At 38.6% G+C, this 24090-nt stretch overlaps 1 protein-coding gene and 1 non-coding gene across 2 annotated transcripts in view; one reads left to right on the top strand and one right to left on the bottom strand.

The window, feature by feature from the left end:
- The window catches only part of AKAP9 (A-kinase anchoring protein 9), a 188307-nt gene extending 169069 nt beyond the window's left edge, over positions 1-19238 (bottom strand). The window contains exon 1 of the mRNA XM_034667617.1: positions 19220-19238. The gene's annotated coding sequence lies outside the window, so the exon portion shown is untranslated. The remainder of the gene's footprint in view (positions 1-19219) is intronic.
- A 295-nt stretch (positions 19239-19533) lies between these two features.
- LOC100478757 lies at positions 19534-24090 on the top strand. Its single transcript, XR_004627495.1, has 3 exons — positions 19534-19593; positions 20114-20175; positions 24022-24090. It is a non-coding gene; the product is annotated as an uncharacterized LOC100478757 (transcript).

Raw genomic sequence — 24090 nt, 5'->3', positions numbered from 1 at the left:
CAAGGGATTTCTACCAAACATTTAAAGAAGAATGAATACCTATTCTTCTGAAGGTGTTTCAAAAAATAGAAATGGAAGGAAAACTTCCAAACTCTTACTATGAGGCCAGCATTACCTTAAAACAAGACAAAGACTCCACCAAAAAGGAGAATTATAGACCAATATCCCTGATGAACATGGATGCCAAAATTCTCGCCAAGATACTAGCCAATAGGATCCAATGGTACATTAAAAGGATTATTGACCTCGACCAACAGGATTTATTCCTGGGCTGCAAGGGCGGTTTAACACCCGCAAATCAATTTGGTACACTACATTAATAAAAGAAAGGACAGGAACCATATGATCCTCTCAATAGATGCAGAAAAGGCATTTGACAAAGTACAGCATCCTTTCTTGATAAAATTCTTCACAGTGCAGGGATAGAGGGAACATACCTCAATATCATAAAAGCCGTATACAAAAAGCCCACAGTGAATATCATTCTCAATGGTGAAAAACTGAAAGCCTTTCCCCTAAGGTCAGGAACACTACAGGGGTGTCCACTATCTCCACTGCTGTTCAACACAGTACAACTAGAAGTCCTAGCCTTAGCAATTAGATAACAAAAGGAAATAAAAGGCATCAGAATCAGCAATGAAGAAGTAAAACTCTCATTCTTCCCAGATGACATGATACTCTATATGGAAAACCCAGAAGTCTCTACCCCAAAATTGGTAGAACTCATACAGGAATTCAGAAAAGTGGCAGGATATAAAATCAATGCACAGAAATCAGTTGCATTTCTATACACTAACAATGAGACAGAAGAAAGAGAAATTAAGGAGTGGATTCCATTTATAATTGCACCAAAAACCATAAGATACCTAGGAATGGAAAAAAGACTGTCTCATCAACAAATTGTGGGAAAATTGGACAGCCACATACAGAAGAATGAAACTGGACCATTTCCTTACACCATACACAAATGTAGACTCAAATGGATGAAAGACCTAAACGTGAGACAAGAATTCATCAAAATCCTAGAGGAGAACACAGGCAGCAAGGACCTTGGCTGCAGCAACTTCTTGCTAGACACGTCTCCAAAGGCACAGCTAAGCAAACAGTCAACAAAACCAAAAGACAACCGATGGAATGAGAGAAGGTATTTGCAAATGATTTATCAGATAAAGGACTAGTATCCGAAATCTATAAAGAACTTACCAAACTCAACACCCAAAGAACAAATAATCCAATCAAGAAATGAGTGGACGTCATGAACAGACACTGCTCCAAAAAAGGCATACAAATGGCCAACAGACACATGAAAAAATGCTCCACATCACTCGGCACCAGGGAAATACAAATCAAAACCACAGTGAGATACCACTTCACACCAGTCAGAATGGCTAAAATTAACAAGTCCGGAAAGAACAAATGTTGGCGAGGATGCAAAGAAAGATGAACCCTCTTACACTGCTGGTAGGAATGCAAACTGGTGCAGCCACTCTTGAAAACAGTATTAAAGTTCCTCAAAAAGTTGAAAATACAGCTACCTGGTGATCCAGTAATTTCACTACTGGGTATTTATCCCAAAGATACAAATGTAGTGATCCAAAGGGGCACCTGCACACCAATGTTTATAGCATCAATGTCCACAATTGCCAAAGTATGGAAAGAGCCCAGATGTCCATCGACATATAAATGGATAAAGAAGATGTGATATATATATATATAATATTTTTATATTTTTATAAATACACAAAAATATAAATATATAAAAATATATATATAATGGAATACCACTCAGCCATCAAAAAAATGAAATCTTTCCATTTGCATCGACGTGGATAGAACTAGTGGGTATTATGCTAAGTGAAAGAAGTCAATCAGAGAAAGACAATTATCATATGATCTCACTCATATTTAAGAAACAAAACAGAGGATTAAAGGGGAAGAGAGGACAAAATCAGAGAGGAAGATAAACTATAAAAGACTCTTAATCATAGGAAACAAACTGAGGGTTGCTGGAGGGATGAGGGGTGGGGGAATGGGGTAACTTGGTGACGGGCATTAAGGAGGGCACGTGATGTAATGAGCACCAGGTATTATATAAGACTAATGAATCACTAACCTCTACCTCTCAAACTAATAATATATTATATGTGAATTAATTGAATTTAAGTTAAAAAAATTTTTAAAGATGCTATCCATGATAACTACACTAAAATGAGAAAAAAAAAACCCCAAGAAATAGAAGATGTAGGCTCCAGGAAACAAGAGATTCAACACAAGGGAAGAGACAAAGGAAAAACATAGGATAAGTATTAGTAAAATTCTAAGCTATCACCATGCAGAATGTCTCAAGAGTGATCTACCAGACAGAGGCAGAAGGAGCTTGACTCCAGGAGATCAAGCCAGAACTCAGAGCTTGCCTGGTATGTTGGCTCATAAGGAAAGGACTTCTGCACTGTTGAAGAGTTCATGAAACGATTATAACAGGAAATAGAAAACTAAACAATACTATGCAGCTTAGTTATGAACAATATTTGGATGGTAATATTTAAAATAATGGTCAAATGATTTGACCAAAAATTGAAGGTTGGTAAAAAGGGATGTGGGGAGGGGCACCTCACTGGCTCAATCAGTAGAGCATGAGACTTTTGATCTTGGGATTGTGAGTTTGAGCCCCATGCTAGGTGGAAGAATTACTTAAAAATAAAATTTGTTTTTTTAAAAAAAGGAATGTGGATAAGTAACATATAGGAGCTGAATCTAGATTTTCACAATAAAAAGGTGATATATAAACATCTAAAATGGAATAGTAAAAATAACAGTATAAGCACATTATTTCAAATTATGAATAGAAATAATTAAAGAAAGAGATAAAAGAGTTGAAAGAAGTTGCTTGTGAGCCTGGGTGTAAGAGACACAGAGAGACAGAACAAAACAGGATGCTCAAAGTCTACTATTCTTCATTTAAGCTTTGTAGTATTATTTGACTTTTTAGGTTATATAAATGCAATTTCAGTACAAGTAAAGAATTAAAATTTAAGGAGTTCACATGAAATGAAAAAATAGTATTATAGAAATGTCATTTAGAGTTATGGAAGTAATAAAAGGAACCAAATAAAAATAGGTAAAAGACAGGGGCACCTGGCTGGTTCAGTCAGTAGAGCATGTGACTCTTGATCTTGGGGTTGTATGTTCAAGCCCCATGTTGGGTGTAGAGATTTTAAAAAGGTAAAAGACAATGGTTACCACTGAAAGGTGGGATTGGGGGCTGACTTGTTATGACCATAAGCTTCATTGCTTTTACAATAAGAATAAATTAAACCAAACCATAGTGTGGGTTGGTCCATCAGGTATCTGTGAGAACAGGTTAATACTGAATAGCAATTGTAAATTAGCTTGTTTTTATTAAGATTACTCATGCTAACAAAAAGAAACTACTGCTATTTTGAGAAAATGGACATATTTCCTCTTTAATGTGAGGATGTTACAATGATTTGTTATTTTAAAAACTCAATCTAGTATCTTAATATCAGGGAAAGGTACATGTTGGCTTAACAGGAGTTGCCAAAGTACTAAAATTCAAATTCAAAATTGTCCAGTTGAATTGGAATGACCTTCCTAGAAGAATTAATCCTCTTGGGATTTTGTTCTAATCTTATTTTAGGAGCAGATTTTCTGTAATCCCAAGGGGAGTCATTTGAGTTCTGACACAGAAATAGCAACAAAACAGTAATGATAAGTAAGTATTTGGTCAGAACTTTGTGTGCCATGGGGGGCTGCACAGAACCCACATTAATTACATTGATTTTACCCAGCGGAAAATATGTTTTTAAGTTACTTAGACAAAAATTTCACAACATCCCTCAATAACCCAGATGTTTTAAAATTTTCTTTTAAAATGTTTTTATTACATATTTTATTTTATTTTATTTTATTTTTTTTTAAAGATTTTATTTATTTATTTGACAGAGATAGAGACAGCCAGCGAGAGGGGGAACACAAGCAGGGGGAGTGGGAGAGGAGGAAGCAGGCTCATAGCAGAGGAGCCTGATGTGGGGCTCGATCCTATAACGCCGGGATCACGCCCTGAGCCGAAGGCAGAGGCTTAACCGCTGTGCCACCCAGGCGCCCCTATTACATATTTTAATACATACTGAAGTTGTAACACATGCATAAGGGATATAATATGGTGATATAATATGGTGATATAATGAGCAGCAGTCAACCCACCACTCATCATAAGAACTGGAACACTACCAATGCTGTAGTAGTAACCCCCTAAATGTTCCTTAGTTGTTTTTTTTTTAAGATTTTATTTATTTATGTGGCAGAGAGACAGCCAGCGAGAGAGGGAACACAGCAGGGGGAGTGGGAGAGGAAGAAGCAGGCTCCCAGCGGAGGAGCCTGATGTGGGGCTCGATCCCAGAATGCTGGGATCACGCCCTGAGTAGAAGGCAGACGCTTAACGACTGAGCCACCCAGGCGCCCCCCTTAGTTTTAAATACAATCATTTTAGTACATTTTTGCTCATTCTTCTTAAAGAGCAGTGCTACTTCATTGTCATGTGATGTGCATCCTACGTTGTAGTCCTAATTGGTGACTAATATGTTGTGTTGAAATACATGACAGAGTTACATAAATAGGTTAATTTTAAAGGACTCTTGTGAAGAAGCATTTTTGCCACCTTTTTTGCTGTCATCTGAGGATAGAGCTACAATTACAGCATGATAAATATTTGGGTGAAAAATGAAATATCCAGTCAAGTGAGAGTTTGTTCCTTACTTGATGCCAAAAGATGGGTTTGACTGATTTTATGTTTCATTGACTTGACTAGTTATTTGACCAAATTGTTTTCTTTGGTACTTTTTAGACACAATTTAAATGGGATAACCAGCTGCGTGGAACTTTGTCTTTAAAGCTGCTTATTCGGCCATTTCTATAATCAGAGTTTCAATAATGAGTTTGCCCAATGAACTATCTGGCCCAATCCCTGTAATATTATCAGAAAAAATACACACAGTGGTATTAACTTTCAGTTAAGCATGAATTTTGAATAACAAAATAAACTTTGGATGACAAAAGATGGTTGAGAATTCTTGAGAATCTTTTCTTAATAAAGGGGACTTGCATTTTGTTTCTAATTTCTTAAATTATAATTCATATTGTTGTTATGAAATTTTATAGAACAGATTGCTCTAATTGTAATTCATCAATTCTTCATAAAAATACATTTTTATCTATTTACATTACAAAAATTTAGAAGTGACAACCTGAGCTGGTGCCAATGTATACTTACTCTCCTTTTTCTGGAACAATTACCTGGTTCTCATAGGAAACTTACCAAGGGAGAAGAGTTTTTATATTCATATTCCTTAAGGCTCTTACCTCCAAAACTATGCGCTTAGATTTTTCTGTGCCATATCTACTATTTTTATCAGTTTATAAAACTTTTTCACTTTATGAATAATACAGTATCTGGTCTTTTGGTCAGGAAGTTTTATAGCGCAACTAAATAATATATCTAACAAGGGCTTTTTTCCTTCCAAATTATTTTAAGATGTATTTCCAGAATAACTATTAGTAAATTTGAGGGCTAATTTGAGTCTTAGAACATTGTGATACCTATTATTGCAACACAGATTTTTAAAAAGTCACAGTCCAATTGTATATTTGCGTTATGTATCATGACAGTTTTGTATATTACATAAAATATTTCCTCTTTTGTTATTATTATTGGCAATAGCTCTATTAATTTAATAATAGCATTATTATTAGAAATAGAAAGATTGAACAGTTTTCATGGTTTTGGAAAATATAATTCAAAATTCTCTCTTGTAATGTGATGGTAGTTTTCTTGCTTACAAATAATGAAATGGTTACTATATTCTGTCAGCTTGTTATCTCTTACTTTATATTTTACTGTTTTCCAAATGCTAGAGTTTCCTGACATTTGTAACATGTTAAAAAATATATTGATGCTATAATTACATTTTGGAGTATAAATATGAAGTTGGTCCTAGTCAAAAACATTGGTTCTTTCTTATATATTGCTGTTAGGAGTGAAAATTGGTATAATGTTCATGGAGGGCAACTTGGTTCTATTTGTCAAAATTAAAAATGCTCATACTCTGACCCAGTAATTTCAACTCCTAGGTTTTTATTCTATAATCTTGCATATGTGTGACACAAAATATGTGCAAATGAAATTTTTTTTTTTGCAGCCCATTTGTAATAGTAAACAATGTGAAACAGTAAATGTTGTTAAGGACTGTTAAGTTGAATTATGGTATATTTGTACAGTGGATTACTCTACAGACAGTACACAAATAATGACTTTTATATATACTGATTTGGAACAATATTTTTTAAAGATTTTATTTATTTATTTGAGAGAGAGAGTGAGAGACAGAAGGCACCTGAGTGGGGAGAGGGGCAGAGGGGGAGGGAGAGGAAAAGGGAGACAATCTCAAGCAGACTCTGACCTGAGCATGAAGCCCACGGTAGGGTTCAATCTCATGACTCTGAGATCACGACCTGAACCAAAACCAAGACTTGGATGTATAACTGACTGAGCCAACCAGGCGCCCCTGGAACAATCTTTAAGAATGAAAACTCAAGGATAGTATATGGTATACTATTTTTTTAAGATCTTATTTATTTATTTGACAGAGAGAGAGAGAGAGAGAGCGCGCGCACAGGCAGGGGAGCAGCAGGAGAAGGAGAGGGAGAAACAGGCTCCCCTCCCCGCTGAACAGAAGCCTGACATGGGGCTCCACACGGGGCTCAATCCCAGGACCCTGGGATCGTGACCTGAGCTGAAGGCAGACGCTTAACCAACTGAACCACCCAGGCGCCCCTATGGTATACTACCTTTAAAGTGAAGGAAGAGAAAGAGGAAGAGAGAGTGCACTTATACATATATGTTGTCAAATGCATGAATTATCATTGGAAGAATCTCCAAGAGCCTGGGTACAGTGTTTGCCTCCTCAGAGGGGAACTGGGTAACTGAGGAAAAGGAGAGACTTGGGTTTATATTGTGTATTCTTTTGTATCTTTATATCATGTGTGTACACTTTTCTTTACATATACACATATGTACACACAAATATTTCTACAAACCAAAAGAAATATAGCCTCGTGTCCCAAAAGAAATACACTGATATTACTTTTCATTTCCTCCTTCCTCTTCCATCACTTGAAGAGGACTGAAAGTCTTTTGTTAGTTGACAAAGAACAGACATTTCTACCTTTACAACTAGCCTGTGCAATCATTGCCTAGTAATTAGAGAGCGGTTGAATCTCTTACCCTCAACATTTTAAAAGTGTTTGGCTTTGTAAATATGCCAATGTAGTTGGGTCTCCGCAATCTAAAGAGAAATGGAGATCTGATAGTTATAAAGGCAGAAGAGTATCCCCTCTGGAGGCTGGAATTGTTTGTGGTCGAAACTTAGTAACTGCTAAATTGCTTCAAGGTACTAATATACACAGTCTCAGAATGATATTCTAGCATCAGACTATAATTGAATCTCTGAAGATGGTTGAGTTTGCACCATATAAAATATATTCAATGCTATAGAATGTGTACCACATATGGAAAACATATTTAGACATTAATGGCAGATTTGAAAACTTATTTCAGTTTTAAAAGTTTTTAAACTTTAAAACAATAAAATAACATATCCACAAGGAAAAAAAGGTTAATATTTAAATACAGAAAAAGAATTATAAAGATTGTATAACAGTTTATAAAATGCTATCTTGCTTATAGGTAAAGATTGCCTCAAATCTTATATTTTGTGGTCGTCCCATTGATTGCCAAAGAGAAACAGGAAAAGTAATTTCCTTAAAAGAAATCTCAAAGACATTGGGAAGAAAAATCACACTGTCACATGCATTCTCACAACACAAGGACAAATACATGCAGATCAGATCAGTGCCAACCGAATAATATTTTCCCTCCACCATCCCCAGGAATTCACAATCAGTATCTCTTTTAATGACATTTAAATTACTGGCACTTGATACATATGGACTGGCACTTGATCCCCTAGAATGAGTAATAATACATACCCCCAGGAGAAAGATGTCTTTGCTTCCTGGATCTTGGATTTGTACAACATATGGTCTGACAGATTTTAAGTTCCAAGTATCTATTTTTAGACATGATAGTTCTTTACCCTTATCTTTTAATAAAAGAAAAAGTATTTGTTGAGCTGAGACTTGCTTTCACAATAGCACTTAAGCTACCTTTGTCAGCTTAGAAAGTTTGGTGAAATGAATAATTTAGTCTGTAGGAGTAATATGTCTAGAAAAGAAATTTAAGTAGGGGTTAGATAATACAGGTAATTAATTAAATGATCTTAGGATATCTGATTCACAATGACTAATTTAAATATGTACTAAAATACATCAAGATCATAAATCATGACTGTGATACTCTCAAGCAATACAGAACACATACTTCACTATATAATAGGAAAAATTGTTTTATGTGCTTTAAAACATTTAAAAATTCTCTCTCTTTTTTGTCTTTTGCTAATGTTCATAGAGAATCACAGGACCTGATCAAAACAGAGAACAATCAAACTAAGATTTATATTTAATGTCAAGAAAAATGAACATATTTTAGAACGTTTCTTTAATTAGACAAATGTTTGATTTGTAAAAGCACTTTTCTGAGAATAGTTGTAGACATTATAAGAAGGATTGCTTCTTCAGATTGTCATAGTAATTAAGTGGGTACAAGGGGTACCATGTGTCATGATACTGTCCTTGACATAAGGAAAATCATATATACAGCAGATTCTCGAGGACCAAAAAAGAGAGTAACTCCCTCCACCTCACTGATGGCTGGGAAGTCATCAGTGTTATCAAAAGAAGTGGGTGTCATTAAAATCTGCTGTCATATTCATTCCTCTCCTTTGGGAAACCTTAAGAACAGCCCCTGTGATGTTGGAAAAGCAGACTTCTTAGTTAAGGGAGTGCCTAGGTATATTCATGCAGTTCTCAATTTGCGGATGAGCTGCGTTCCAAAACTTTGGTACTCAAGTGGAATTTTCAATTAACACAATGTTATAGGTGGCGCTAATCTTCTAAGAATACAGTAGGCCCCCCTTATCTGTGGTTTCACTTTCTGCGGTTTCAATTTCCTGTGGTCAACCACAGGTCTGGAAGCAGATGATCCTCCTTCTGACGAATCAGCAGGAAGTCAACAGTAGCCAAACACTATGTCATGATGCCTGTGTCATTCACCTCACTTCATCTCATCACGTAGGCATTTTATCATCTCGCATCATCACAAGAAGGGTGAGTATAGTACAGCAAGATATTTTAAGAGAGACCATATTCACATAACTTTTGTTACAGTATATTGTCATAATTGCTTTTATTATTAGTTATTGTTGTTACTCTCTTACTGTGCCTAATTTATAAATTAAACTTTATCATAGGTAAGTACGTACAGGAAAAAACAATAGTACATATAGGGCTCGGGGCTATCCATGGTTGCAGGCATCCACTGGAGGTCCTTTAACATATCCCCTGAGGAGAAGGGGGGACTACTGTAATCCACAAAATGAAGTGTTATAAAAAATAGTAGTAGGAAAAAACCAGTAAAAACCAAAACTGTTGTAACAAGTTTCAAAGCAGAAAGAAACAGATTAAAAATAACATTTATGTTGGGGAACCTGGGAGGCTCAGAAGGTTAAGTGACTCTTTTTATTTTTTTATTTTTAAGATTTTATTTATTTATTTGATAGAGAGACAGCCAATTAGAGAGGGAACACAAGCAAGGGGACTGAGAGAAGAAGAAGCAGGCTCCCAGCAGAGCAGGGAGCCCGATGGAGGGCTTGATCCCAGGCCCTGAGCCAAAGGCAGACGCTTAACAACTGAGCCACACAGACAACCCAAGTGTCTGACTCTTGATTTTGGTTCAGGTTATGCTCTCAGGGTTGTGAGATTGAGCGCACATTAGATTCCGTACTGGGCGTGGAGCCCGCTTAAGATTCTTTCTCTTCCTCTCCCTCCGCTCTTCCCCCACCCCCCTCTCTCTCTCTTTCAAAAAATAACATTTATGTTGAGTGTTGCTTTTTGAATAAAAGGTTTTATTAGAGGACAATAAAGAGAATATAGTTTTTTTGTGGGAATTGTGAAGAGTTTTATTTGCACTTTCATGGGCTCTAGAAATTGTTTTCTTTTTCACATCAAAACTGCACTTTAAAAAATGTCACTTCCCTTTACTCTGGTATTAGTCTTATGCTTAGGCATAATCACAGTTGTAGTGAGGGAGGTTTGTAAAAATGGATTGAGAGAGGGGAAGATTCTGGAATTAGCTAAATACAAGTTAAAAGTGGGAGAAGAAAGGAAAGGAGATTAAAGATGAAATGTCTCTGGGAAAAAGGTTGCTAAGGTATCACCAACAGAGGTGTATGTAGTCAAATAAAGAGAAACATCTGGCTTGACATATGTATGGCTGAGAGATGTTAGGTCAGATAATTTCCTATCCATGCCACTCTATTCAGGACAACTTTGTTACTGAGGTTTAAGCAGGGAATGGCGTCAGGAACAGAAGGAAGTGGGAGGGCATTAGAGTAAACACCTGCTGTTTTGCCTTCCCAGCAACTGTTTCCCTTTCTTTTACTCTCTGTGCTCCTTTGGGGTAGGAGCTTAATCACAGAGTAACAACAGCCTTTAATTGCTGGAACTGGGAGTGCAGGCCACAATGGGATTAAGCCCTGAGCTGCTGAGCTGCTAGCCTTGAATTTTCCCTGGCTGGGAACAGAATTGGTCCCAGAATCCAGAGTGGGGCCTTAACCAGCAAGGGAAAATTAAGCAACTCCAGTGTCTCAAGTATAGTAGTTCTCAATTCTGGCTATATGTTAGAATCATCTGCTGAGGATTTTTTTTAAGAGCTTAATAATTTATTTGTCAGAGAGACAGAGAGACAGAGACAGAGAGAGCACCAGCAGGAGGAGTGGCAGGCAGAGGAAGAAGCAGATTCCCCACTGAGCAGGAAGCCTGCTGCAGGGGTTGATCCCAGAACCCTGGGATCATGACTTGAGCCGAAGGCAGATGCTTAACTGAGTGAGCTACCCAGGTGTCCCTCATCTGCTGAGGATTTAAAAAACAAAAACAAAAAATTAGACCAGTTCCTGGGCCTCCTGTCAAACCAATTAAATCAGAATCCCTAGAGGTGGAGAGTTGGCCTTCAGTATGTGGAAAAAGCTCCCTGGGTGATATGCGGCTACGACTGAGAACAGCAGGATATGAGAGTAACAGAATGAAAAGATCAAGTGCCCAGCTCCTGGGTAAAAGTGAAGAGGTAAGCTCTACAGACCGCTCTGCAGTAGGGAACACTCATGTTCAGTTGGCTTACCTAGTGTTAAAATGGGACTTGGAGGACTCTGAGGGAAGCAGGACACCAGCCATCTGAGCAGATAGTGGAGTTAGGAGTGCAGAGAGGAAGGCTGGAGGGTAGTAGGCAAGGCTTCCTGTTCCCTGTTCTTTGGTTCAGGGCAGCCCAAAATTCTCTCCTCAGTGATCACTTGAAAAGCAGCCCCATCTCCATCCCCCCTTCCCAATGTCTAGACAACAGACAGAAATCCACCACCTCTCTACAAAGAGAGCAAACCTCCCACTCAACAGAATCACAGAATTTTAGAGCTGGAAGGGACGTTCAATACTATCTGGTTCGACACTTTTCTTTTGGACTTTGAATACATCCACAGACCTGTTAAAGGCAAGGAGTGTTTCTTACGCTTCATTGTTTCTCTAGTGCCCACAGGGTGGATGTATAAATATTAAATGACCAACTGAATGAATGAATTTTCAGATGAGGAAGCTGAGTTGCATAGTCAGTAAATTAGTCAGTTCATTCATTCACTTGATACCAATACAAACAGAAGGCTTTAGATATCCGTAAGGATGAATGTCCAGCACAGTGACTACAGTTAACAATATCGTATATTTGAAATTTGCGGAGAGTAGATCTTAAGTATTCTACGCACACCATAAAATAATGGTAACTATGCGAGATGATGGATGAGTTAATTTGTTTTAATGATTTGTGGTAATCATTTCATAATGGATAAGTATATCAAATCATCATGTTGCACAACTTAAATATTATACAACCTTTATTTGCCAATTATACCTCAATAAAGCCGAGAAGAATAAAACTAGCAAAAAAGTTGCAATATGTTGATAGTTTTTGCTTTATTTTTAACATAATGTGTTTTTTTTCTTATAATGGATATTTGGTATTTCATAAACAAAAATAAATGTTTGCAGCTGGAAAGAAAGACATAAGAAACTGAGTATTTCTGATGATCTTAGAAATACAAGTAAATTTAATCCAACCAACACTTTGATGTACTTATGAGGGAAGGCACTGTATCAGGTGCTATAAAAATTAGTGGAGTTTAATTATTAAGGGCCCAGGCTCTGAATTCAAAGTGCCTGGGTTGGATTTCTGGTTCCTACTTTCTGGCTGTGTGGTATTTATTTAGTTATTTAACCTCTTCATCTCTCCCTTTTCTCAACTGTAAAATGAGAATAACAAAATATGCCTTGCAGGGATGACAGTGCTTTATGCAAAATAAATACTCACTGAATGTTAACTATTTTTAGCATTATTTAATATTACCTGCTGTTTTGAACCCCCACTACTGAGAAGAGCGGGACCTGTTACCTACATGGGACTTTACTTTGCTGAGCTTCATGCTGGGTTTGGGTGTGCGAATCTGGAGCCAGGGCTGGAGCACCTCTGAATTTAGGCAAAATAATGTGGAGAGGAGTTTGAAGTCAGGAGGACAATCCAAAAGGAAGGAAATGTGAGCCAGTGGGTCTAACAAGGGGTCTGAGAGGGGTTTTTTTTGGTGTAATGTGGTATGTCATCTCCACGACAAAACCTGCAGTGAAGTCTACTTTGCTCACTAATGTTTTCTGGTGATATGGTTCACTTGGCAGAACTCAAAGTGGTTCTGGGTCTAGCAGGGAGGATGCAGAGCTGCCACAGTTAGAGGATGGGAGAACAGTTGGCATCTGGGTTCCACAAAGAAGAATGAGACTCAGTCTGTGCCCTTAAGAAATCACAGTATAACAGCAGAGATTGATATGTATGCACCATATTAATTTAAGCACAAGGTAGAGTATATTTGGTGTTTACTGGTTGCACAAAGTGCTACAGAAGTATGGAAATGGGAAAGATTTACTCTGAATGGGGGTTTGGAAAAGCTTCAGGGAGAGATGGTATTATCACCCTTTCTAGGTTAAGTGATTGTTATGGACTGAATGTTTGTGTTTCCCCCAAAATTTATATGTTGAAATCCTAACATCCAATGTGATGATATTAGGCAATGGGGCCTTGGGAGGTAATTAGGTTATGGGGCCGAAGCCCTTGCTAAGGGGATTAGTGCCTTATGAAAGAAACCACAAAGGGCTCTCTTACTCCTTTTTGCTATGTGAGGACGCACTGAGAAGACAGTCAACTACCAGGAGGTGGGACTTCACCAAACACCAAATCTGCTGCCACCTTAATCTGGACTCCCCAGTTTCCAGAAATGTGACAAATAAATGTCTGCTGTTTAAACAACCTAGTCTATGGCATTTATGTTATAACAGCTCTAACAAACTGAGACTAAGAGCATGCCTAACAAGTGGATGTGGTGAGCAGAGGAGTGAACAAAGGATCAGAGGCAAAGAAGTGCATTGCTGTGTTTAGGAAACTGTGACACTATCTGGTATTAGAAAACAATGCCAAAAATCCACTTCAATCTCTAGACATTTTGCCAAGTCAACTACCACTGTTACGTGTAGCTAAATACAATACTGATAAGAGTGTTCAGTAAATATGTGTTAAATGGATAAATAAAGGAATGAGAAGAGGATTGAAATGGGAGATCAAAGATCTCAACTCCAAATCTGGCTCACCAGCTGTAGTAGCAGACAAAGATGTTTTTGTCTGTCCAACTCACCTTCTTCATTTTATTTTTAAGATTTTATTTATTTATTTGAGAGAGAAAGTGAGTACATGAAGGGTGGGGGGGAGAGCAGGGGCAAAGGGAGAGGGAGTAAGTATAAATTCGAATACAGTATAGGTCAAGGGTTAAGAGCACAGGTTCTGGAAGCAATAACCTGGGAGCAAAAATCCTGCTTCCACACACCTGTCAGCTTTATGTTCTTGAAAAAGTCACTTAACTCTTCTAAGCCTCAGTTTCCTCATCTGTAAAATTATACTATCTCATGGGTTGAGTAAAGGAAAGGATTTTATACGTAGGAATATTCTGGAAGAATATAAACAAAATGTAAACAGTGATTATTTCTAGGTGATGGAATTAGGAGTGGGTTTTTTTTTGCCCTCTTTTTCAATTTTCTATAGAAAAATATTTCTATTTTTATAGTTTCTACAGTGAATTATTATTTTCTGAGTGTCAGCATAGCATTGCAGTTATGATCACACACTCTAGAGTTGTACTTCTTCAGTTCCAGTTCCTTATTAGCTGTGTGAGCTTGGACAGGTTACTTAGCCTCTATTTCAGTTTCCTCATTCGTAAAATGGAGATCGTATTATTTCCATCATAGATGTAAATGGATTAATACAGGTGTCATGATTAGAACAGTACCTGCCAGATAGTGTTATATGATGCTTTCAAATATTATTAACTTTTTTCTCTTTTATGCACTTTTCCTCAAAATGCCTATTCTTTGGATGCTTTAAGTCCAGAAACTAGGTTACAGGTATACAGTAGCTCACTGTAGTTTAATGCAGGTGTCTGCAGACTATGACCAGTGGCCAGGTGCTCTATGAGCTAACAGTTTTTACATTTTTAAAGGGTTGTGAAAAAAGAAAGAAAGAAAAAAGAAGAATGTGCAAAAGAGATAGTAAATACTTTAGGCTCTGTGGAATAAGAAAAAGTTTGTTGGCTGTTGGCTTAATTTGTTTCCCCTTTCAAATATGTTTAGGATTTAAATTCACCATGTTATAAATACCAAGGAATAAGTTTTTAAGGGTGGAATTTCAGTAAATACTATAAATAGGAAGGGAGACAGTTTTGGACAAGGAAGATTTTTTTCTATTTTATGAATATTTCTCCCCTGCTCTGTGGTAAGATCACTTTTTTCTACCAGTGATTAAGAATGGCTTCACAGTAATTCATGGTACGTAGGATCAAACAACCCAAAAGGTACTTAAACTCACCAGGCTGAATGGGATCTCAAATGATTATTGTGTTTCTCTTGGCCAACTCTGTCATGCTGTTGGTGGCAATCCAACTACTGTGGGAATTCAGGATCTATCAGGTCTGGAATCAGCAAATTTGCCAGACTAAGTATTCAGTTCCTTGCCACAGACCCTTGTGGTAATGAGTGTGGGAGTGGGAAGGCTGACTCAAGAAGTCTCTCTAGACCCCAGTTAGGCATATTTCAGAGAAAGAAAGTTGTCACAGTCAAATCTTTAGATTTCAAAAGAAATCCAAGGTTGTTAAAACAGCAGTTGTTTTTGAAAAGGGGGAAAGTAAGCTAAGTATTTTGGGGGGCTTTTTTTTTTTGGTTGTTTGCAAACAGAAAGAGTGTTAACCTGTGATTATCAGGGTAACGTTATCTACTGTTTTACTAAGCAGTAAGCAATTTGTAGTCTTTCCATGTATTTTCATAAGCACACAAGATAACCTCAGGCAAGAGAATGGGAGAAGAGACATGATGTTCCTCTGAGGACCTTCTAACTACACTGGTAGGAAGCTGATAAGTCTGTCTAGGAAGTTGCTGTGGGTTGCATTTGTCTACTGAGTCCAGGAGTCTGGGTATTGCTGTAGTGGGTGCAGGCTGGGGAACTGGATGGCTACTTCCTTTCTTTTCTTTTTTAAAGAATTTATTTATTTATTTGACAGAGATAGAGACAGCCAGCGAGAGAGGGAACACAAGCAGGGGGAGTGGGAGAGGAAGAAGCAGGCTCATAGCGGAGGAGCCTGATGTGGGACTCGATCCCATAACGCCGGGATCACGCCCTGAGCCGAAGGCAGACACTTAACCGCTGTGCCACCCAGGCGCCCCTACTTCCTTTCTGACCTTAATTGGGTCTGCTGAGATTCAAACATGAGAGGTCAACCAAGGGGCTGTGGTGTGCCAAAAGTCTATTTGTATGAGAAACTAAGGATCCTTCCTGGGTAGAGCGGGTCAAGGCAGGCACTTTTGACACAGTAAAACAAAAACAAAAACCTTAATTATAAAAGGGCAGAGGTGCTTCTGAATATAGCACAGATTCTGTACCCAGACTTGACTTTCAGCTCACTGCCAGAGTATCTTAAGTCCTACTTGGGGAGGGAGGGTGCCAGAGTCCCTACTTTCCCCTGCAACAAACTTTCAGATGAAAAAAAAGAGGGAGGAGATGCTCCAATACAGACTTGGCAACTTTTTCTTTTCTCAAGTAAAGACATTTAAAAACACATATGCCATCTAATATTACCATGGTTTCAGAAAAGAAAATTGTAAAAGACACGTATAACAAAACAGAGTTAACTTAAAAATTGAATTACTTTAGACATTACTAAAAAAACTTGAAAGATGACAACTTCAGAACAGCTTCTAGTGAGACAGGAAAGGGACTCGACTTGGGTCTCCTCAACCCTGACCGTGAAATCTGGCTTTCCTGGAAAGCTGAAACTCTATGCATCTTGAGCAGCATATCTTGCAGGAATGTGGAAGCAGGATGACTACCTCAAGGAGGGACTGAACTACAAAGGCAAAGACCGAACCAAACTAGTCTGCACCCAGATGGACCCCCTGCCCTGACTTTTCACCAACTATTCCCCTCATTATAATACTAAAAACCATGAACATGGGTGGAGATTTAACATGCTAATTAGACTTGCGACATGTGAAGAAGCATAAAATTGAAGTGCGCAGGCGCCAAGAAATCTCTGACTCTATGTCTCAACATCACTCCTTTCTCTCCTCAGTCCCTTTAAAAACTTTCCCTGGCCTATGTTAGGGGAGTCAGCCTGAAGGACTCTTTCCTTTGTGCTCTCTCCCTTCTGCTCCAGAATGAGCCCCAATAAAAGCCTTGTCTGGAACTCCCTTTTGGCCTCTAGTCAATTCCTACTGCTTAGAGAGCCCAAGGACCACGCAGATGACACTAGGAAAAACTCCCCTCCGCCATGTTGCAACTACTTATCCCTTTTCTTCTCTATTTCTTCATCATTGCTTACACCCTGCCTCTGGTCTTCTACCACACACAGTCCCCCAGTGTTTCCAACCACACTTCTTCTTAATTACATCAGCTTAGTAGGGCATGGATCAGCTATGGTCTTGGGGAGGTGAGATGAGGGGAAGCATGTAGGGCAGCAGACACTCAGGCTGAGTGAGACCTATCACTGGAAATAAGGTCAAGGAGGGCAGGGGCTTTGGCTTGTTTTCCACTATATCCCCCCGATCCTGAAAACAAGGCCTGGAATATACAGGTGTTTAATAAATGTTCACTGAACCAATGAATAAAATACAGGCAAGGTATATATAGGTTATACTGTAATACATCACTAATGACAATGAGGTAGTAGTCACTGCCTTACTGGAGGTAATGACAACATTTCACAAATCATCAAATTTTAAACCTCTTTGCAGAAATATGAGAAGGAAAAAAATTGCTAATACACCATGCTAACCCAACCATCATTACACCTTTGTTGCTATTCTTCTCAGTGTTTTATAATGTGCATTTAAAATTTATTGTAATCGGAGAATTTTGGATAGGAAATATGGCACTTATTTTCAAAAGAACCAAACTCCTTTACCTACACATATCACTAAAAACAAACCTAAGTCTGAACTAACCTTTGATCATCTATGTCAGTGCATGTAGTATAAATCATAGAAGACTTACTGGTTAAGGAGGTATAACACATGTATTCTCTTGCTGACTCCTACTGTAAGGGTTTCAATGTCTCAACAGCAAAATGAGAGGATTCAGGGGCGCCTGGGTGGCACAGCGGTTAAGTGTCTGCCTTTGACTCAGGGCATGATCCCGGCGTTCTGGGATTGAACCCCACATCAGGCTCTTCTGCTATGAGCCTGCTTCTTCCTCTCCCACTCCCCCTGCTTGTGTTTCCTCTCTCGCTGGCTGTCTCTATCTCTGTTGAATAAATAAATAAAATCTTTAAAAAAAAAATGAGAGGATTCATAATGAGGGATTCATAATCTCGAAGGTCTTCTTAAGTCTGAAGTTCAATGATTCCTAAAATAGATTTTATTGTTTTACATTGATTGTAAAGTAGCTTATAAATATAATATTTATATATTTATGCATGTAAGTTTATGTATTTATATATAACAGTAAATATAAACACATATAGGAGCTCCTTCCATGCAGAAATAGATTTTAGAAATTCACATAAAGACCATTTCTAACATTTCAGGACTACATTTTACCTGGAGGGACAGCAGTGAGTAATTTCACTTACCAGAAAGACTGATTATTGGTAATTTAAAGTTCCAAAGGTAAATCTTTACCCTTATAAACCAATAAAACAGAAAATTCAATCAAAACAAAGTGACAACATACCAGCTAGCTTGTAGTCTAAGGGACAGAGTGGATAAAACATTAATTGGTGCATGAGATAAAGAAAAATTTATCATATGCTCCTACGTGGAGTAGAGTAAAGCAGGAAATTCTTCCTTGCAGAATTCTGGACCAACCTCTCCCCCACTTTTTGTTTTTCTAAAGACGAAATCACTTCCTCCGGAATATAACCTGGGAGCTTGATGATTATTTCATTAATTTAGGTATAATCTTTCTTTTGTAGGTAACGGAATTGCTTTGAACTTAAGTTTAATCTCCACTGCTACCACCGCCAGTCAAGTGAGATTGACAGGACCGGGAAGGTTTAAATACCAGGAAGGTTTAAATAAGCGACGCCTTCAAGGGTGACAAAAAATGCTTCTGCTGTGGAGATTAAGTTTCTGTTGAAACTTGAAATAGCCTAGGCTTGTCACAATTTCAGAAGAAGCATAAGGAATTCGTGCTGCAAGCAGTTAAATCGAAGTATATCAGAATTGGTTCCCAGCCTATTTGCTGAAGCTAAATTCGGACTAGCAGCCACACTCCAGGATTTCCAAAGCGCTCAGGAAAGAGAATCTGGAACTCTTTAGGAGCCCTAGATTGCACTGGTCTTCCGACACCAAACGCCAAGGTGTTTACCGGCATATGTTAACCACATTAATAAGCATAATCACCCACCCTATCAGGCTGCAAAATTCATGTATATCATCGCGACTTTCCTACCGCACGTCGCCAGCAGTCAATGGATCTCTGCAGCCCACCCTCTGCTCCAGGCCCGTTCTTCGGGGAAGCCCAGAGTCCAGCCTCCCTCCAAAACGAGCCCCAGATGGCCCGTTCCCAGCGTTCACCACGGTCTCTTGTCGCCCCCTGCTGGACTCTTCGCGTCGGGCTTGCGGAGGGCTGCCGCGCGGCCGCCAGGGGGCGCAAAGAAGGGGACGTCACCTGTATGCGACCGGAAGTTAGTCGTGTTCATTTCCGCTTCTCGGTCCCGCCCCGGACCGTAGAGGCGGAAGTAAAGCCATCTAGCGAATACTAATCCAATCCAGGTTGAGGTCTGTGGCCCGCAGCGCGTGTGCTTTTTCTTTTTAGAAGTGGGTCTGGGTGATTTTGATATATGGTGGAGACCCCTTCCCGCGCAGCCCCTTGGCGAGTTGGTTTTGGGGAGGAAGAGGGATGGGGAGAACCCATGGAATGGAACCCGTGGAATTACTCTATTAGCTTCAGTGAGCTAATACAAACGTGTGACAGAGCTCGGCTTTTCCCCCGATTTTCTAATTTTAGGAATTATCCCTACCTTTTAAATTGTGGGGTTGAAGTAAGACAATATATGTGAAGCATTTAGCTCCGGTTTTACAAATCATATGCGTGATTACGCTACCTTTTCCCATTGATACTCAGGGGTGTGTTCTTGCCTTTTTCCTCTCGGTATCTTTGAGAGATGCTTAGTACGTAAGAGGTGACGCTTATCCGAAGAACGTTATGCAGTGTTAACTGGGATCGATTTCTTTATTCTGTATCACGAAGTGCTGACAATATTTTGTTCCCTCCCCCCTTTTTTCCCCCCATTTTTAGGGCCAGCAGTTTTCCAGCTCTTCAGGAGGAATGCAACATCCTCTCTCTTTAAGACAAACTAGGTGAGAAATGGATTGCTGTAAAGATCTCCAAACTTACCTTGTTTTATCAAAAGAAGACCAACTGGAATGTAGTACTGTGGGGCAGTGATTAGCCATCTCCATTAAAAGCCCCTTTATCAAGCGAAATGTGCAGCAGGAACAAGAAATCCTCTTTTATTCCTTAGGCCTTACAAGTTATGAGTACAGAGGTTTTCAGCGTATTCGTTAATTTTGGACTTTAGTCTTTGAACTAATGGTTTTGGTTAATTAAAGACAGCGAACTGAGAGATTGAAATAAAGTATGGAATATTAATTATTTTTGAAATTTGTAGATTGAGACAGTTGGTACTTTTTGCATTAGGCTGCTTATTTATTACCTTGCTAGGTGTTTTTGGAATGTTTTGAATGTGGATCAGGTGCAAAAGTAAAACATCAGTATTTTTCAGGTTTAACTCTTTTTGTATTGAAATCTGAAAAACTGATAAAGGTAACATATTTACCAGTACTTTTTGTGCACCCCTGAGCCAGTTTAATTAGTTCCTAATTTATCTGATTGCAAAATAACATATTTATTAAATAATATCACAGTAGTTCAGGAACAGTACATAGCCCCCATTAATCTTTCAGAGACAACTCTTACTACCTTTTTACCCTCTTTGTATATATTAACGTCCCCGCCTTTATATAAGTGATATTATTTTATCTGTACCGTTATGCAGTTTGCCATGTGGAGTATCTTGGATATCTTTCCATTGTGTTAGCTACACCTCTTTTTTAAAAAATCAGGTTGTATAGTATTATATTACATAGATGTATCACAATTTATGAATCGTTCTGTTGATGGGTTTCTTCTTTTATAGCAAATAATGTTAGGATACTCATCCTTTTTAATAACAAATGTGTATTGTCCTTTTATTTCCTTTGGATAATCTTAAAGAAGTAAAAATGCTGGGTTAAAGGATATGGTGGATGGTGCCAAATTCCTTTCCAACAGTGGTATTTGAGAATTTCCTGCATTTCCTCACATGCTCACCAACAGACAGCAGGTGAGAGAGAGCACAAAGTGGGGGAGAGGCAGAGGGAGAGGGAGAAGCCGACTCCCCACTGAGCAGGAGCCCAACACAGTGCTTGATCAGAAGCAGACTCCCCACTGAGCAGGGAGCCCAACATAGGGCTTGATCCCACGGGGGATCGTGACCTGCGCCAAAGGCAGACGCTTAACTGACTGAGCCACCCTGGCGCCCCTTGTCTTAGATTCTTCAGTAGTAAGTTATAAAACAAATGGTTCACTTCAGCAGTATTTGTTAAATTAAAGATTTGTGGGAAGGTAGTATTTGAATGAGACCTTGTACTATGGATAGATAGGGGAGGATGGGCCTCTCTGAAAGAATAGCTTCCACAAAGGCAAGGAGACAAAAATGGGCAAGAATGTTTAGAATTTGAGGTTTGAGAGGCAATAATGCCTGGTTGTGAGGCTGTAGACTAGAACAAATAGCTAGGAAGGTCGTTGGAATGGTGTGGTGAGAGTTTTGAAGGTGAGTGTGAAGATTTTGCTTTCTAGGGGGAAGCTATGGAGGTCTTTAATCGGGGAATAAGGGATGTAATCACTTCGTTTTATAGGTATACTGTGGTGGCAGTTCTGCATGGCTGATGTTGGAGAAGCAGGTTAGGTGGCTGTTATAGTCTGGGTGAGGGAGAATAGCAAAGAGTAGAGATGCTAAGGAAGATACTGAAGAAGCTGAATCTACATGATTCAATGACAATGGGGTTGAGAAAGAGGAAGAAAGTGATCACTTTTAGATTTTTATCATGAGTGACTATTAGGATAGTGGTAGTGATTCCATTCATCAGAAGAGGGCTAGTTTGGGAATGGGAAAGATGTTCACATGCTAATTCATGTGAAAGATATTTCTGCAGAGACCGAATTATAAACAAGACAGATTCAGGAGAAACCTTAACTGATTTATGACTCCTTTGTTAAGAAATTTGGCATATATTTTCACCGTTAGTCTGTCATTAGTACAATTCCTTTTGAACTTTCTGTGGCTTGCTCAGCCTGTTTGTCACGGTGCTAATCATCTCAAGAGTTGTTGTCCAGAGTAGTTGTCTTCAGACTTTTGATTGTGTATACTCTCAGTAAAAAAAGATTTTATACATGTACCTCTAATGTATGTATATTGACTTACTAATTATACATATGTTTTACAGTACTATTATATTATTTATATAAAACACATATACAGTGGCATTTTTAAAAGGTTAAGATATAAACGAGTTTCACTGCTGCTTCCTATATTCCATTGGATCATCTTTCACCCCTCTTCCCAAAGCACAGGTCTTACCTACCACTGTCAGTGTTCTGTACCATTGTCCAGTAGAGGTCACCCTTGCGCATCTGGAAGAGAGAACAGATTTTTGAGCCATGCAAGGAGAGCCTTCATTCTTTAGCTAGGAGGATCTTATTTTTAAGTTTCTAAATTCATGCATTTTTGGAAGAATATGTAGTTAAAGAGTAGTATGTGGTTTTATGGAGAAGTAAAGAATAGTGAACTCAGAGTATAGGGCAGTCTAAAATGTGCTGCTGTTTGATGTTTATTTTGTGAGTGTCCTGAATTTTTGTTTGAGTGTTATTTGATTCTATAGTTTGGGAATCTTTTTTTAATTCTTTGAGGATCTATAAATTACCTGAAATAAAGGAGAGTTCTCTGCCTGTAGGCACACTCTTAAATTCTTGTTATATTTGTGTAATGAAGGGGTGGGTGGCTGGCTCAGTTGGTGGAGCATGCAACTCTTGATCTTGGGGTTGTGAGTTCAAGACCCACACTGGGTGTAGAGATTACCTAAAAATAAAATCTTTAAAAAAATTAGTGTAATTAAAAGGGCAGACACAGAGAGGCTTTCTTTGATACCGATCTTGAAAGCAGTATCTCAAGCCTAGAGATAATAGTGGTGAGTTGGAACCGTCTATATCTATTTTTAATTTTATTTTTTTAAAGGTTTTATTCATATATCTGTCAGAAAGAGAGTACAAGCAGGGGGAGTGGCAGGCAAAGGGAGAAGCAGACTCCCCACTGAGCAGGGAGCCCGATGTGGGACTTGATCCCAGGACCCCGGGATCATGACCGGAGCTGAAGGCAGATGCAGAGTTCTACTATGTGGATTAAATAGCCCCACTAGATCATTTTGAAGATAAAAATTGATTTGGAGTAGTTGGGTTACAACCCAGGTGAAACAGGATAAACTGAAGGACATAGAGATTGAGATTGGGAACTGTTGACCAGAGGTCTATATAAAGCCAAGAATTGAGACTAATGATAGCATGGGTTTAAAGAGAACCATGAGTCTAGAAAAAGGTGTTTAAAGTGGAAATTAGGTAGTCTGAAGTGTTGATTTTCAAGGCTATATTTAGAGTGTGAGGAACTAGAAGAGGGAACAGGGGCAAAGTAGTCTGGTATCTTTAGGCAGAGGCAAGACCAAAGATCTGGAAAGTTGGAAGACGAGGGAGAATTGAAAGCATTGGTTAGTAGGAATAAGCCAAAGGTTTGAAAACTAGGAGGATAAAGCAGAGGTAGGGGGGGCAACTGGTTTTGGGTAGCAACATAAAGGCAGGGATAGTTGTGGGACAGTGATGATGCTTATAATGCTTTTCTTCACATTAAGAATGGAAGCAGCTCCAGGCCCACAGATAATCAGAAACAGTGAAGTAGAAAGTGGGAGTGCAGTGGCTGAATCGTTACTGCAACACCAGGAGAGCTGGAGCTATACATATTTTCTTATAGAAATGACCATGATGCTTATAGGATCTTAATATGGTTTTTTAGCTGTTTAACACGTGCATTTGTATAATATGTATGTTGTTTTACACAGCATTCCAAAAGGTTTGGGATACCTGACCATTATGGCACCAAGAAACTTCTTGTGTATGAGGAGTAACTT

The sequence above is a fragment of the Ailuropoda melanoleuca genome, chromosome 1 (genome assembly GCF_002007445.2).
Source record: "Ailuropoda melanoleuca isolate Jingjing chromosome 1, ASM200744v2, whole genome shotgun sequence".
NCBI classification, from domain to species: Eukaryota; Metazoa; Chordata; class Mammalia; order Carnivora; family Ursidae; genus Ailuropoda; species Ailuropoda melanoleuca.
The sequence above is the reverse complement of the archived record's forward strand: the minus strand, read 5'-3'. Positions and strand labels throughout refer to the sequence as shown.